Source organism: Capsicum annuum, chromosome 3 (genome assembly GCF_002878395.1).
Source record: "Capsicum annuum cultivar UCD-10X-F1 chromosome 3, UCD10Xv1.1, whole genome shotgun sequence".
NCBI lineage: Eukaryota > Viridiplantae > Streptophyta > Magnoliopsida > Solanales > Solanaceae > Capsicum > Capsicum annuum.
Genome location: NC_061113.1, coordinates 246,890,592 through 246,906,611, shown reverse-complemented (window position 1 = coordinate 246,906,611; position 16,020 = coordinate 246,890,592).

Sequence of the window (16,020 nt, the reverse complement as noted above, 5' to 3'; positions counted from 1 at the left end):
CACGCTTGAAGTGTGGTAGATCATTTGGATTCTAAGGATTCAAAATCCTAGAAAAAGAAAAACAAATGGTCAAGATGACACTACGAAAGATCCCCATATGGAAGTTCAAGATTTGAGCAATGTTGATATCCCTAAAGGAATCAATGAGCTTGAGACTCAAGAAAATAAGGAACTATTCATAAATTCAAGTGATGTTGAAACAAATTTGAATCGATCTAAAATAGTAGCAGATTATGTCTTTGCATATAATGTTGCAACAAAAATAATGCAAGATAGTGAGGATCTTGAATCTCAATCTGTCATAGAATGTCGACAAAGAAATGATTGGCCAAAATGGGAAGAATCAATTCAATCAGAATTGAATTCACTTGTCAAATGTGAAGTTTCTGGATCTATAGATCAAATACCTAACAATGTTAAGCCTTGTTGGCCATAAATGGGTCATTGTACGGATAAAAATGAAAAAAATAAAATACAAAGGTATAAGGCACGTCTTATAGCATAAAGATTTTCACAACGGCCTAGTGTCGATTATGAAAAAACATATTCACCAGTTATGAATGCAATAACATTATGTTATCTTATTAGTTCACTGTCCATGAGAGACTTGAAATGCATTTGATGGATGTTGTTACAACCTATCTATATGGATCACTTGATATTGAGATACACATGAAAATTTTCGCAGAACTTAAAATGCTGAAAGCATATAGTTCAAAGCCTTGAAAAATGTATTTCATTAGATTGCAAAAATCATTGTATGGTTTGAAGCAATTTGAACGCATGTGGTATAACTGTCTTAGTGAATATTTATCTAAGGAAGGTTACACGGATGATGAAATTTGCTCATGTATTTTTATAAAGAAAACAACCTTAGAGTTTGTTATACTTGCTGTCTATGTCGATGACATAAACCTTATTGGAACTCCAATAGAGCTTCAAAAGGCAATTGATTGCCTAAAGAAAGAATTTGAGATGAGATCTCGAAAAGACAAAATTATGCCTTGATTTGAAAATTAAGCATTTGACAAATGATATCTTTGTCCATCAATTTGCCTTCATAGAAAATGTGTTGAAAAGATTTTGTATGGATGGAACACATTCATTAAGTACTCCAATGGTTGTTATATCCCTTGATGTAAACAAGGATACATTCTGACCTCAAAAACAGAATGAGGAATTCCTTGGTCCTTAAGTACCATATCTTAGTGCAATTGGTGCACTAATGTATCTTGCTAATACTACAAGTCCTGATATAGCCTTTTCAGTTATTTTTTTAGCAAGGTATAGTTCTGATCCTACTAGGAGATATTGGAATGGGATCAAACACATATTACGGTATCTAAAGGGGACTACCGATATGGGCTTATTTTATTCTAAAGATTGCAGTCCCGATTTTGTTGGTTATGCTCATGCTGGGTATTTAACTGACCCGCATAGAGCTCAATCTCAAACAGGCTATGTGTTCATATGTGGCGGTACTGTAATATCTTGGGGATCTACAAAACAGTCTATCATAGCCATTCCATCGAACTATGCTGAGATTATAGCTATTTATGAAGCAAATCGAGAATATGTGTGGTTGAGGTCCATAATACATCCCATTTGAGAAAAAATGTGATTTGAAATGTGACAAAATACCCATGATTTTACATGAAGGTAATGCAGCATGCATAACACAACTTAAGGGAGCATTCACAAAAGGAGATAGGACGAAACACATTTCGCCAAAACTTTTCTGTACACATGAGCTCCAAAAGAATACTGATATTGACGTGCAACAGATTCGTTCAAGTGACAATGTGACTAATTTATTCACCAAGTCTCTTCCAACTGCAACTTTAAAAAAGATGGTGCACAATATCGGAATGCAAAGGTTCAAGAATGTTCTCATTAGGGAGAGTTAATACTCGTTGTACTCTTTTTTCCTTACGATATTTTATTTCTCTGGTTTTCCTTATAAGTTTTTTAACGAGGCAACCTATATACGTATTGTCTATCAATTAGACATCCAAGGGGGGTGTTATAAATGTATAATATATAGTGAATGTCTACTTTACCATATATTGTGAATATTTATTTATGAAAAATTTACAAACCCGAGGTTAATTTTTCTCTATAAATTAAGGGGTTTTGCTTCATTGTTATTCATCCTGAGAAATAAGAATTACTCTCTATTCTCTCTCTACTCTTCTTCTTTATCTTTATTATTTCATAACAGATTAAGTATAGGGGTAATTACTGATTTGGCATGAAGATGAAGTTTTTTTTTTCCTATATGACAAGATACTCTCTCCAAAATAATATCAAATAGTCTTGTCTTTTGTTGTGTTTTTTTTTCCTCAAAAACTTTTTTAAATAATACAACAGTTTTTACTACTTTATGCATAAAAAATATACGCACAAAAAAAAAGTCAAATATGAGCTCATTTATTTTTCCACGAACAACAAAATTCTCAAACTCTGGTGTAAAGTCGAAAGGGGAATAAACAAATTGAGTGAGATTATTAGATGAAATGAAATTTTCCAAGAGAAGGATAGTTCTTTTTCATGTATCAAAACGGAACATTGGCCCCCCAAAAGTACAATATTGGATCCGACTCGGTGTGATGCTCATGTGACCACGTGGCATGATCTTTAAGCAAAAATAATTTAGAGCTGTAAAAATGGATTGTCCCAATCCAACCTAATCCAACCTTAGCGGGCTAGAGAATTAAATGATCTAGAATGGGCTAGCCCTTTTAACTAAAGAACCTTTAAAATAGTGGCCCAACTCAGCCCTAAGCGGACCGCGGGTTGGGACGGGTTAACTCTTCAGAAAAAATAAAAGCAACTCGAAATATGATAAACAAAAATATTATAAGTACTAGATTATCACCAACTTTTATGGTTTCACTTTAATATGTCTCTTACTAGTTTTTAGCATGTTATAGGCATCTTACTATACTCTTAAGGATTGTTAGGTTGGGAAAGAGTTATCCTGAGATAATTATTTTCGAAATTAGTTATTACAATATTTATATGGATAATTTATCTCATCACTATGGTGTAAATGATGCGAGAAATAATGCCGGTACTAACTAATACCTCACACCAAACATGAGATAAAATAGTCCTTCATTTTATCTCGGACTATTTATCCCTTATGCCTCATACCGTATGATTCCTTAGTTGTAATTAGCTCATGGCATTTACTATAATAAGAAAAGAAATAATGATTAGCTACAAATTCCATAAAAAAACTCTAATATGATTAAGATAATAAATATAGATATACACAAAGTATTTATATAAAAGAAGCAAGATTATAATATAAGAGAGCCTAAATTTAAAGAATAGAATATTACATTAAGCAAAGACAACAACTACTAAATCATAACGAGTAAAAATAACTTTTTGAAGTTCATAATTAAAAGCAGCTTACCAGCCATTTCAAACACATTAAGAACTTTCAAAAAATTAGTATCAATCAAAGAATGAATAAAAAATAATAGCTAGTTAGAAAATATTGACAAAATTCTAATTCTTGAAAAATAAATGACCAACTTAAAAATATTTAATAATTAATTTTAATGTTTCATTTCATGGGCTGACCTCTGAGGCTGACGGGTTAGGCCTCTGAGTCCGACGGGATAAGTGAGGCTGGACTTATAAGCCTCATTTATAAATAGGCTAAAACAACTTAGCCCAATCCCACTTAATTAAAGAAAGAATTGGGTTGGACCGGCCTCACAGGTCAAACCCATATTGACAGCTAAAAAAAAAAGATCAATGCCAACTGGTTGCTGCAACTGCTTAGGGTCCTAGCCTTTCCACACCTCATCTTTTTATCTTTTTTCTTTATTATTTTTCTAGATAGTGGGGAGTTATCATTTATAAAAGTCGACTCTTCACATCGTCATACATGTCCTGTATCGACTTAGTGTATGCCACGGTCCCCCCTCTAACCTCCAAGCACCTCCACAATATCCCCTGGGAACTTTGTCATACGTCTTCTCAAGATCGATAAACACCATGTCCAATCCTTCTTTCTCTCCCTACATTGCTCTATAATCTCTTCACGAGGTGAATGACCTCAACAGTCGAGCGACCTGACATAAAACCAAATTAATTCTCAAAGATAGTCACGATCCTCCTCAGTGTCAACTGCATCATCCTTTCCCAAACCTTCATAGTATGACTTAACAACTTGATAACCCTATAGTTTTTGCAACTCTAAATATCCCTCTTGTTCTTATATAAAGAAACCACTGTACTCCATCTCCACGATTCGAGCATTTTTTTCTTTCTAAATATGGTGTTAAACAATCTCGTTGGCCACTCCAAACCTACCCCGCTAGTGCTCTTCCAAAACTCCACCGAAATCTCATCTGGTACAGTCGCCTTTCCCCTGCGCATCCTGCGAATAGCCCCTTGACTTCCTCCACCTTGATATGCCTACAATAACCATAAGTGCGATACTTCTCTGAGTTATCCAAGTCCCCCAGCACGAAATCCTTATCCCCCTCATCGTTCAAAAGTTTATGAAAATAAGATTGCCACATCTTCCCAATGAACGCATCTTCCACCAAAACTTTTCCACCCCCCCTTGATGCACTTCACTTGTTCAAGGTCACGAGCCTTCCGATCCCTAGACTTGGCAAACCTATACAACCTTTTATCCTTGCTTTTCTCCTCTAAGCTGCATACAAGCTCTCGAAAGCTGCTGTTTTCGCTATTGTAACTGCTAACTACCTTAGCCTCTTTCCTAGATAACTTATACTTTTCTTTATTTGTCCGCTTCTCATCATCATCCTTACTCTCCACCAACTTAGCATACACCACCTTCTTAGTCTCCACCTTTCGTTTGACTTCTTCATTCCACCACCAGGTGCTTGCCTAATCAGCCTCGCGAAACACCCAAAACCTCTTTATTGGTCTCTCTAATGCAACTGGAAGTCATCTCCCATATACTGTCCACATTTTCTCTACTTTCCCAAGCCCCCCGAGTCGTCAACTTCTCCTCTATCTCCAACGCACTGGCCAAAGTTAAGCTACTCCACTTAATCCTGGGTCAATCCTCCACTCCCCTTTTCTTTCTGTCTATCACCAGAAGCTTGTGTTGTAAGTAAATATTATTTTATAAAAAATATATTTTTATATTATTTTCAATACATTAAACCAAACACTACATAAGAAATATTAACTGCATAGCTAATACAAGTATTACAACAACAACAAACCCAGACATAAATATGTAGTCCATACCACTACCTCCGGAGAAGTAGAAAGGCTATTTTCGATAGACTGCAGGCTCAAGACAAGGAATAATAAATATATCCGTAATAAAGTATGGAACAAGATGTCCAGACATAAATACGCCACCCACAAGGAATAATAAGCAAAGAATGATAAAAAAATTCATATTAAAGCATGCAACAAGGTGGCATAACAAGAATAATACACCTACCAAGTAATACCCTACCTCGACGACCCAAACTGGCACTAGCCTTCTATCCTAATTTGCTTGGGTCATGTCCTCAGTGAGCTGTAACTATTCGATGTCCCGCCTGATCACCTCTCTCTAGTATTTCTTCGGCCTACCCCTACCCCACCTAAAACCATCCAAAGCTACCTTCTCACACCTACAAACTGGGGCATCCGTGGCCCTCCTCATCATATATACGAACCATCTCAATCGGACTTTCTGCATTTTGTCCTCTATCGAAACCGCTCCAACCTTTTCTTGAATAGTCTCATTTCAAACTCTATCACCCCTAGTAAGCTAACACATCCAATGCAACATCTGAATTTCTGCCACCTTTAATTTTTGAATGTGAGAGTTCTTAACTGGCCAACGCTCTACTTCATACAACATGGTTGGACGAACTGCCACCCTATAGAATTTGCCTTTAAGCTTGGGCAGAACCTTTCTATCATACAACACCCTCAAGGCGAGCTTCCACTTCATCCACCCCGCCCCAATACGATGGAAGACATCCTCATCAATCTCACCATTCCCCTGAATCATAGACCCAAGATACTTAAAACTATCCATCTTACACACCGCCTGGTAATCCAACCTTGCTACCACCTCTTTTTTCTACCTCAAGTCATTAAACTTGCATTCTAAATATTCTGTCTTGCTCTTGCACAACCCGAACCCTTTAGACTCAAGGGTCTGTCTCCACTTCACCCCCCTCCCCCCTCTCCCCCCGCGTCTTATCAATCAAAACTATATCATCTGTAAAAAGCATACACCAAGGTACCTCTCCTTGAATACACCGCGTCAACACATCCATCACCAAGGAAAACAAAAATTAGCTAAGAGTAGATCCCTGGTGCAACCCTGTCAAGACAGGGTAATGCTCTGAATATCCTTTTGTCGTCCTCATCTGGATCTTAGCTCTATCATAAATGTCCTTGATTCCTCTGATATATGCCACTAGGACCCCACTTACCTTCAAGTATCTCCAAAAAAACCTCCCTAGGGACTTTGTCGTACGCCTTTTCTAAGTCGATAAACACCATGTGCAAATCCTTCTTCCTTTTCTTATACTGTTCCACCAGTCTCCGTATCAGGTGAATTGCCTTCATCGTCAAGTGCCCATCCAAACTGGTTCTCCGAGATAGACACTATCCTCCTCAACCTTAACTCGATCACTCTCTCCTAAATCATCATAGTGTGTTACAACTCTGAATGTCACCCTTGTTTTTATAAAGAGGGATCATTGTACTCCATCTCCAAGCCTCGGGTATTTTCACTGACTTAAAAATGTCATTAAATAATTCAGTCAACCACCTTAAGCCAGCCTCGCCAGAAAACTTCCAAAAATCCATAGAAATCTCATCAGGCCCCGTCGCCCTACCCCTATGCATCCTGCGAATAGCCTCTCTGACCTCTTCTACCTTAAACTTCTACAATAACTAAAATCATAACACTTCTCTAAGTGCTCTAGCTTTCCTAACACAATAACTCTATCCCCTTCATCATTCAATAGCCTATCAAAGTACAACTGCCATCTCTTCTTTATGTGACCGTTCTCCACCAATAGTCTACCATCCTCTCCCTTAATGCTCTTCACCTGGTCGAGGTCACGACCCTTCTTCTCCCTAGCCTTAGCAAGCCTAAACAACCTTTTTTCCTCTTCTTCCTTCTCTAATACCGCATACAAGCTCTCGAATGCTGCTGTCTTAGCCACCATAATTCCTAACTTAGCCTCCTTCCTAGCTATTTTGTACTCCTCCCTATTATCCCGCTTCTCATCTTCATCCTTACTCTCAACCAACTTAGCATACACCCCCTTCTTTATCTCCACTTTCTTCTTAACTTCTTTATTCCACCACCAATCCCCCCGACGATGGCCGGAACGACCCAAGAAATACCCAAAACCTCACTAGAAGTCTCCTTGATGCACCTAGCCACCCTATCCCACATACCATCCAAGTCCCCCCTACACTTCCACACCTTCCATTCCCGCCACCTTCTCCCCTATCTCCCACGCATTCATCGACATTAAGTCGCCCCACTTTATTCTAGGTCTACCCTCCTCACCCCTTCTCTTCTTATCTTTCTTAATACCCAAGTTCATCACCAAGAGCCTATGTTGGGTCGAAAGGGTCTCACTCCGAATGACTTTACAGTCCTTACACAACACCCTATCCCTTTTTCTAAGCAGTAAAAAGTCAATTTGGATCTTGGCTATCACACTTTGAAAGGTGATCAGGTGATCGTCTTTCTTTGGGAAGCTTGAATTCACCACTACCAGCCCAAAGGACCTCACAAAATCTAGTATTATTCATACAAATATTACTAATACATCATGTTTAATATTGTTGTTATACACTCTACCAAATGACCCAAAGTGCAGATCTATTGCACATAATTATTATTTGCATAGTTATCCTGAAATCCCAAATTGTTTGCCCAAGAATCCCTATTTCTTTACAAAATCTTAATCTTATCTTGTATTTTAGTACTAATTATTTGCTCTGAAGTCCCATTTCTTTACAAAACCATGATTTTTTTGTAGTCACATATGTTCCTAGAAGGTCCCTAATTCCGTTACAAAAAATCCAATTCTTATCCTTGACACCAAATGAAGAAAATGGGAATTAGCCCGCTCACACTTCCCGTGGTCTCTTTTCAAATTTTTACTTCGTACTCTACTGTTTATCGAAAAGTTTTCACTATGGCTGAAAAAGTTCCAGAAAACCTCTCTTCTCCTTTGTAGTCTCCACCACTCGCCTTATCTCCGCCTCTGTCCCCTCTATTTCTTTTCATCTCCACCTCCATTACCGTCACTATCACCCAAGGCCATCTCAATAAAATTAATGGTCTAAAAGGTCTAAAGCTAAATTTTAATATGAAGCCTTAAATATATACACATAACAAAAATATTATCAATAATTTAGAGTTAACTTTTAATTCTTACATACTACTTTTATTTTTTTTTGATTCTTACGTACTACATTTTTTTAGTATAGTATTCTTAGAGTTATTTTTTGATTCTTATGTACTAGCTTTTTTTTTTAGTTCTCAGAAGACATTAAGCATTTAACTTTACATAGTAATATTATTATTTATAAAAGTAAAGACTAATTTTTAATTAACAAGATGTTAGTTATTTGTTTAAATGCATTACCTTGAATATTATTGTGAAAAATTTATTTATTAATATGAATATTTGATAAAAAGTTTTAAAATATATATTTAGTAAAAAGCCAATGGATTCAAATTCTATCACATAAAAAGGGTACGATGTGGGGCTAGAGTCCCTATACACTATGATGGTAAGATGTTGGGTTTAAGTCCCATCTATTTCTACCTAAGATGCCTTTATACTAATAACATGTTGAGTTTGGATCTCAATGTACCATATTGACGATATTATGATGGGTAAGGTAAAATAATGTGTATTTGGTGAAAAGTCATAAAACCTATCCTGTTGAATTTGCTCTATTCCATGAAGTGAATGTGGTAGAAATACATGATAAGTATGAAAGATGAAAATTTCCTCCATTCCATGTAATGAATATGGTAGAATATATGATAAGTCTGAAAGATGACAATTTGCTCCATTCTTGAAGTGAATGTGGTAGCAATATATGATATACTTTCAAAGATATGTATGCCTCGATGTGTTCCTTAAATAGCAATATCATGAAAGAGGTTAGGAGCTATCAGAATTTGATAGGCTTAAGGCACGATTATATTTCATTCATGGGGAATGAGAAGCTTATAATGCAAACGTGCACTTGATTGTGATGGTATCACAACTCACCTCCGAAAGAGACAGAATAAATGAGAAGAATTATTTTGAAATCTACTTCTAAAGTAGTAAAATTTGAAATTTATTCATGTAATAGTAAATTTGAAATTTGCTAAAGAAAAAAAATACATGTCATGGTTAACTTGTGTTACTAATATAAATGAGTTCACAAGTTGATATGAACGATTGTGACATCTCGAAGATGTGTATATTGAGTACTGGACATGTATTGAAGAACTTGAAGATTCTTCAAGAATTGTTTATGTCGCTTGTTTTCATGATAAGTTGGTTGGACCAACTAATATTGAGATTCGATCTCTTAAAATTTGAAAAGTATAAAAGGTGAATATGGACCCATTCACATGTCACGTGATCTATTAAGATGCATCAATACAAGATGATCATTTGTACGTTTATTGTCAACCTGTAGTTTGACTTTCATAAAGTTACTTGCTCAATAAAATTGAGATACGAACATAATTTTTAGATTGTGTATTCAAGACAGTTCATCTTGATGATGGTGGTTTGGTGTTGAATGCCTTCAATAAATAGCTGGACCATTGTTAATGAGAACAAAACTCCACGTGTTGGTTTAAAATATTATATACAAAAGTACTTATATGCATCAAACCAATAAATTATGATTAATTCTCCTTCAAAGTTGGTTCTGAGTCAGGAACCACACATTATCCATCTAATAATTTTGATGTGCATTATACGAGTAATGAATATACCAAGATGCACAAAGATGAATTCCTCAAAGAAGATGGAGGGTGTATGTTAGTTTTCCTAACATAAGGGGGGGATTATAAGTAACTATGAAATATGTTAGAATTTATCATCAGATCCTCATTCAAAAAATAACTCAAGCCAAATGTAAAAAACATCTAATATTAAAGCTACAAGCGCTTCTATTTTGTATCCTTAAAGGACAAAATCTATGCAATCATGAAGCGTGGTAGAACAATTGATTCCAAATAAAGTAATCCTTAAAGAATAAGGAGCAAATAATCATAATGAGAAGGCATGTGCTCTTAAAGAGCCTACGACATAACACTTCATAAAACCTTATGAGAGGATTAGGTATCAGAAAATAATAAAGTTATGAGATCTCAAAATATTATGTCACTCTGTGAATCGTTACAAAATGATATATCATCAATATCTTTGATACAATAGGCTCAATATTACAAAAAAATTACGAGGATTCAGATTATATGTTAATTTAAGAATGTTGACGTAGAGACATTTATCATGTGTGAAAGGATGCATCTTGGTAAGACTAAAAGTTATTTGATTTGCAGTCGACACACTAAAAGATATCACACATGAAATATTGGATATTATCACTTGATAGAAATCTGTATGAAAATTTCTAAAGGATTTAAAATGCCTGAAGCATATAAAGTTTCTGAGAAACTTGTTTATTATCCTTATAAGAAATAAGTTGATGGTTTGAATATTATTAAAATTCTTGGAGAGTTTTCAAAATTAATAGATTTTTTGCTAAAATGAGAAATATGAAGTACCATATCTTAGTGCAATTGGTGCACAACACTAGTGTATCTTGAAAATACTATAAGGTTTGATATAGTCTTTTCAGTCAATTTGTTAGCAAAGTATAGTTTTGCTGCTACTAGAAGACATCCAAATGAGATCAAACACATATATGGTATCTAAAGAGACTACTGATATGACCTTATTTTATTCTAAAGATTACAATTTTGATATTATTAGTCATGCTAATGTTGGACACTTATATGACCCGCATAAAGCTCGGTCTCAAATAGGCTATGTGTTCATGTGTGATGGTACTTTCATACCTTTGAGATCTATAAAGCATTCTATCATAGCCACTTCATCGAACCATGCTGCGATAATAGCTATTCGTGAAGCCAACCGAGAGTGAGTGTGGTTGAGGTCCATGATACATCTCATTTAAGAAAAATGTAATTTGAAATGTGCCAAAGTACCCACAATCTTATATAAAGATAATGCAGTATGCATAACACAACTTAAGAGAGGACATAAAAGAAGATAGAATAAAGCACATTTTGCCAAAACTTTTCGATAAAAGAAAGGTTAGGAGCCCATGCGTCTGAGCTAGTACTTTGAATGTACTGGTATGCTATGTGAGGTAGGCTGATATGCATGGGTTCATATGCATGAACAATACTGACTGAATGACATGAGTATAACTGAATGAGAATACATGTATGAATACATAAACTGTAACTGAGGTCATGATAACACTGGATACTGTGTTCTAAATTACTGATTTACTGATATCTAAGTTTACTGATACTATACTACTGATAACTGAGTGACTATATTTGACAGTCTTGATTTTGTAGGGCTATTTTGAGTTTCATACTGAACTGAGTGACTATACCTGACAGTCCTGATTCTGTAGAACTGAACTAAGTTCTATACTAAGACTGAATCTGAAACTAAGACTGTGGGAGGTAATCATTTAACTGCGATGCCCCTTTCTGAACTACTTGGGATCCAACTAGTAACCCCAACTGGAAGGGTGTCAGTACCATGACACGGGTAAATATAAGCTGAGTTACCCTCATTTGGCAGGTGCTCTGAATGAGAACAGTGGTACCCTCAACTGACAGGTTAAAATACCTCATCAACCCTCAACTGGTAGGTTAATGTCTCAACCTACGTTGGCTATATAGTTCTGGAACACAAGGACTGCCTCTGAGGATCACACTCTCTACTGGCGGGTGAGCCCCCATCCTTGGGTTCACTCGGTGCTGAATTCTACTCCCAACTGAATAGACCTTGGACTGATTTCTAAGCTGTTCTAGGATAGACTGAACTATTACTAATCATTTTAACTGTCTAATGGAGTTCTGAACTGATTTCTGAACCAATAATCGTGATATGATTGACTACTGTCGTGACACTGGCTCTAGGTATACAGCTAAATTGTCAGGTATTAAATACCCCCAGGATTCGATAGCATGAAAAGAAAATCACTACATGACTTTAGTAGCATAATGGCACTAGCTTACTAACAATACATTCACTTAGACGTTTTTGTCAACCACTTGATATACAAGGGCTTGTGCATAATTGAATTCACATAATAACATGTTATGCTTGGACTAGTCAATTCACATAAGCATTTTGACAAACACTTGAGAAGCATGTGTATTTCACATTTTAATAAACATGTAGTAATATCATGGATTCTACATTTAAATTGCAATTCAAGAGTTCAAGATGAAGTTCATAAAGTTCAATTCACAATTAACTAATTTGCATGAAACTTGGGACAAATCATGGAATTAGATCACTATTAACAACATAATCATGAATATATTCAAGGTCAAACATGAAATCCATGAAATCAATTAACTTGCATTTTGAAAGGGTTTCTTGGACTCCAAGGGTGGAAGGATATCCTTGGATGAACACTTCACTTACCTTAGTATTCAAATTTGTGAAGAATGATGGAGTGTTCTTGAAGGCTGAATCTTGAATTGAAGGTCCTAGGGTTTGCTTCTTGAGAAATTTTGAGAAGCATGAATCGATTTTGCCTCTAAAGGGGCTTAATCTCGTGTTTTAGGGGCTAATATGTAATACTCGTGCCATTTCTTAGTTTGAAAACCATCTCAAGGATGTTATAACTTGCTTTGAATTACCAATCTATTTTGTACACGTGGTATTTTTATGATTTTCACTTCCTATCACATAGGAAATTGAATAAGCTTCCCATCTATACTAATTTCATCAAAATTTGGTGTTAGATGAGGAAGTTATGGCTGAAATACAGAAGGCAGTAAAATAGCCCAGGTACGATGATGTGGTTGACGGACCGTCGGATTAGCGACGAACCATCGAGTATGATCATCGCACTGAGGCAGTAGAACTGCTTTCTGCCCAGGTTCGACGGTAGCAACTGACGGACCATCACAAGCCACCATCGCACATAACTAGTGGGACCAGTTTTTGGCCAGGTCCGATAGTAGGGCTCGATGGAACGTTACAGGTCCGAAGGACCGTCGGAGGCCACCGTCGCAACTTATGTTTAGTGGTTCCAAGTTATTTTAACAAGGGTATTTTGGTCATTTATCACCTGCCTATATATACCCAATTATAACCGAGTTCAGCCACTTTATCCATTATTATTTCACAAATAAGATTAGGGTTTCCCTCTAATATCAATCTCCAAGAACAAAAATCCAATATCCTCCAAGAAATTAAAGGATTTTCAATTCTCTAAGATCAAGAACGTCAAGAATCATAACCCAGGTATGCATAGTGTTCATTCATGGACTCCTTTCATCCATGAAGTCCAAGAATCCCTTTTCTAAAACTCAAGTTATGGATTTCCTATATGTTTTCATGATTTGGCTATTTTTGTTCATGTTGATAAATGAGAAATTGAATTCTACTCCATGAATGGTGATAATTTCTATGTGGGTTTAATTACGATAGCCATAGATTCAAACAACCCTAAGATTTAAACCCTTGAATGATGAAATTAGAATTGAATAATGATGTTTATATGTACCATGTCTGCAACATGTTTGATTAAATGCCTAGATGAAGGAAAATTGTCTAACTAGCATGATATCATGAAATCCCCATGTATGTATAAGTTCATGCCTATGGCATATTTGATGAAATTATTCAATAAATATATTATGAATTATGATGCTAGTCATGCGCTCAAGTAAGTTATGCTAAGTCAGTTTCCTTCTATCGAGTCCTAGGGGTACTTGTAGTCGAAATATTAGCTGTGTGCCTAGAGCCATGTCATGTTTTCGTGATACTCTCAGTCAAGCTATGAATTCTTAAACTTTTGACAGTTTTATGACTCAGGAAATCTCCATGATCTCATAATTCAGTCAATCGTTAGATATTAGTAGTATTCCATTAGTTAACAAAATTCAGTAGCTCAGCTTATGTTCAGTTTAGTAAATCATGTTCAGTGTCCATTCAGATGGGAGTAGGAATTAGCACCGAGTGAACCCAAGGATGGGAACTCACCTGTTATAGGAGGGTGTGATTCCTAGAAGCAATCCTTGCGTTCCAAAACTATATAGCCAGCATAGTTGAGATATCGTAGCCTGCTATATGAGGGTAGATGAGGTGGATTAACCTGTTATATGAGGGTTCCTACAGTTCTCACTAGAGTTACTTGTTATATGAGGGTTACTCACATGTTGTCCTTACCAGTGGCACGGTATTGACACCCTTTCGATCAGGGCACAAATTGGACCCTAACTTAGCTATAACAACATAATTGGGGTATGTCAGTTAGATAACTACTTCCCACAGCTTCATATTACAGAATCAGGACTGTCAGATACAGTCAATCAGTCTCAGTAATAGAACTCAGATAGTTCTTCAGAATTAGAACTATCAGATATAGTCAACTCAGATACAGTTCAGAACTCAAATAGTTTCATCAGATTCAGGACTGTCTACAGTCACCCATGTTATCAATTACATTCAGATACAAACTTTCATGCTATCAGTCATATCAGTTATTAGCATGCCATGTTATCAGTATTCAAATTTAGTCCTCATGTTATCATAGTGTTAGTTACAGTATGCATTCTCATGTTCATGTTAGACAGTGAGTTAGTATTAATATTGCACGTAAACCCTTGCATATAGCCTACCTCGCATGTATACTCATACATTCCATTGTACTGATGCATTTACGCTATGGTGCTTTCTTTTTATGTTACACCATAGGTTTAGAGGCACGAGTTCTCGATCAACAGTAGATTCCAGTTTCAGCAGTCAGAGTTAGAAGTGAGTCCTCATTCTTTGAGGACAAGATTATTTCTTTATTATCTCATTGATTAGCTTATTAGTTAGAGTTAGTTAGGGATATATCCCATCAAATCCTTATTCAGATTATTCAGACAGTAGACGCTTTTAGACTAGTTGCAGACTAGATATAGATTATCATGTTTCAGACTTCAGTTATCTCAGTTTTGTTTTGGGTATTCTATTACCCCATACAGATGTTACGTTATTCAATTATGTTTAGTATTGAACCTTATGGCCTTTCAGTGCATGTTTTTGCATTTTCATGTTATATTATACAGTGTATAGGTACAGATATCAGACATGGGTTAGCTTGTGGTCCTTCGGGGTCATGAGCACCGTGTAGCATTTCGATTTAGAAAATTAGGGCATTACAAACTTGGTATCAGAGCCTAAGGTTCAATAGAGTCCTAGGAAGTCTGAAAGCTGCATCTAGTAGAGTCTTGTACATGGGTGTGTTGCACGCTACATTTATGTGCAAGAGGCTATGAGATGTTTTAAGAATCGTTTCTCTTCTTTAAGTATTCACGTCGTTCCTGTGAGCATAATCACAAGTCAATCCCTTAGTCTAACCCGTTTCCCCCTTTCTTCTACAGAATATGCCTCATAAAAAAAGAAACGGAAATCAGTTAGCGCCTCAGCTTGAAGAACCTTTGGGTGATCATGTTTCTCATGCGGAGTTCAGGGTAGCATTCATAACTCTTTCTCAATCATTCGTCGCTCAGAATGAACGACCAACAGTTATTTTGACTAACTCAGTGGCCAACTCAGCTGCAGCTAGGATTCGGGACTTTACCCGAATGAATCCTCCAACCTTTCTCGGGTCTAAGGTAGATGAAGACCCTTAGGAATTCATTGATTAGGTCCAGAAAGTGACAGACATCATGGGGGTGACTACTGTTGAGAGTGCTGAGTTAGCCACATACCAGTTGTAGGATATAGCTTATGCTCAGTTCAAACAGTGAAA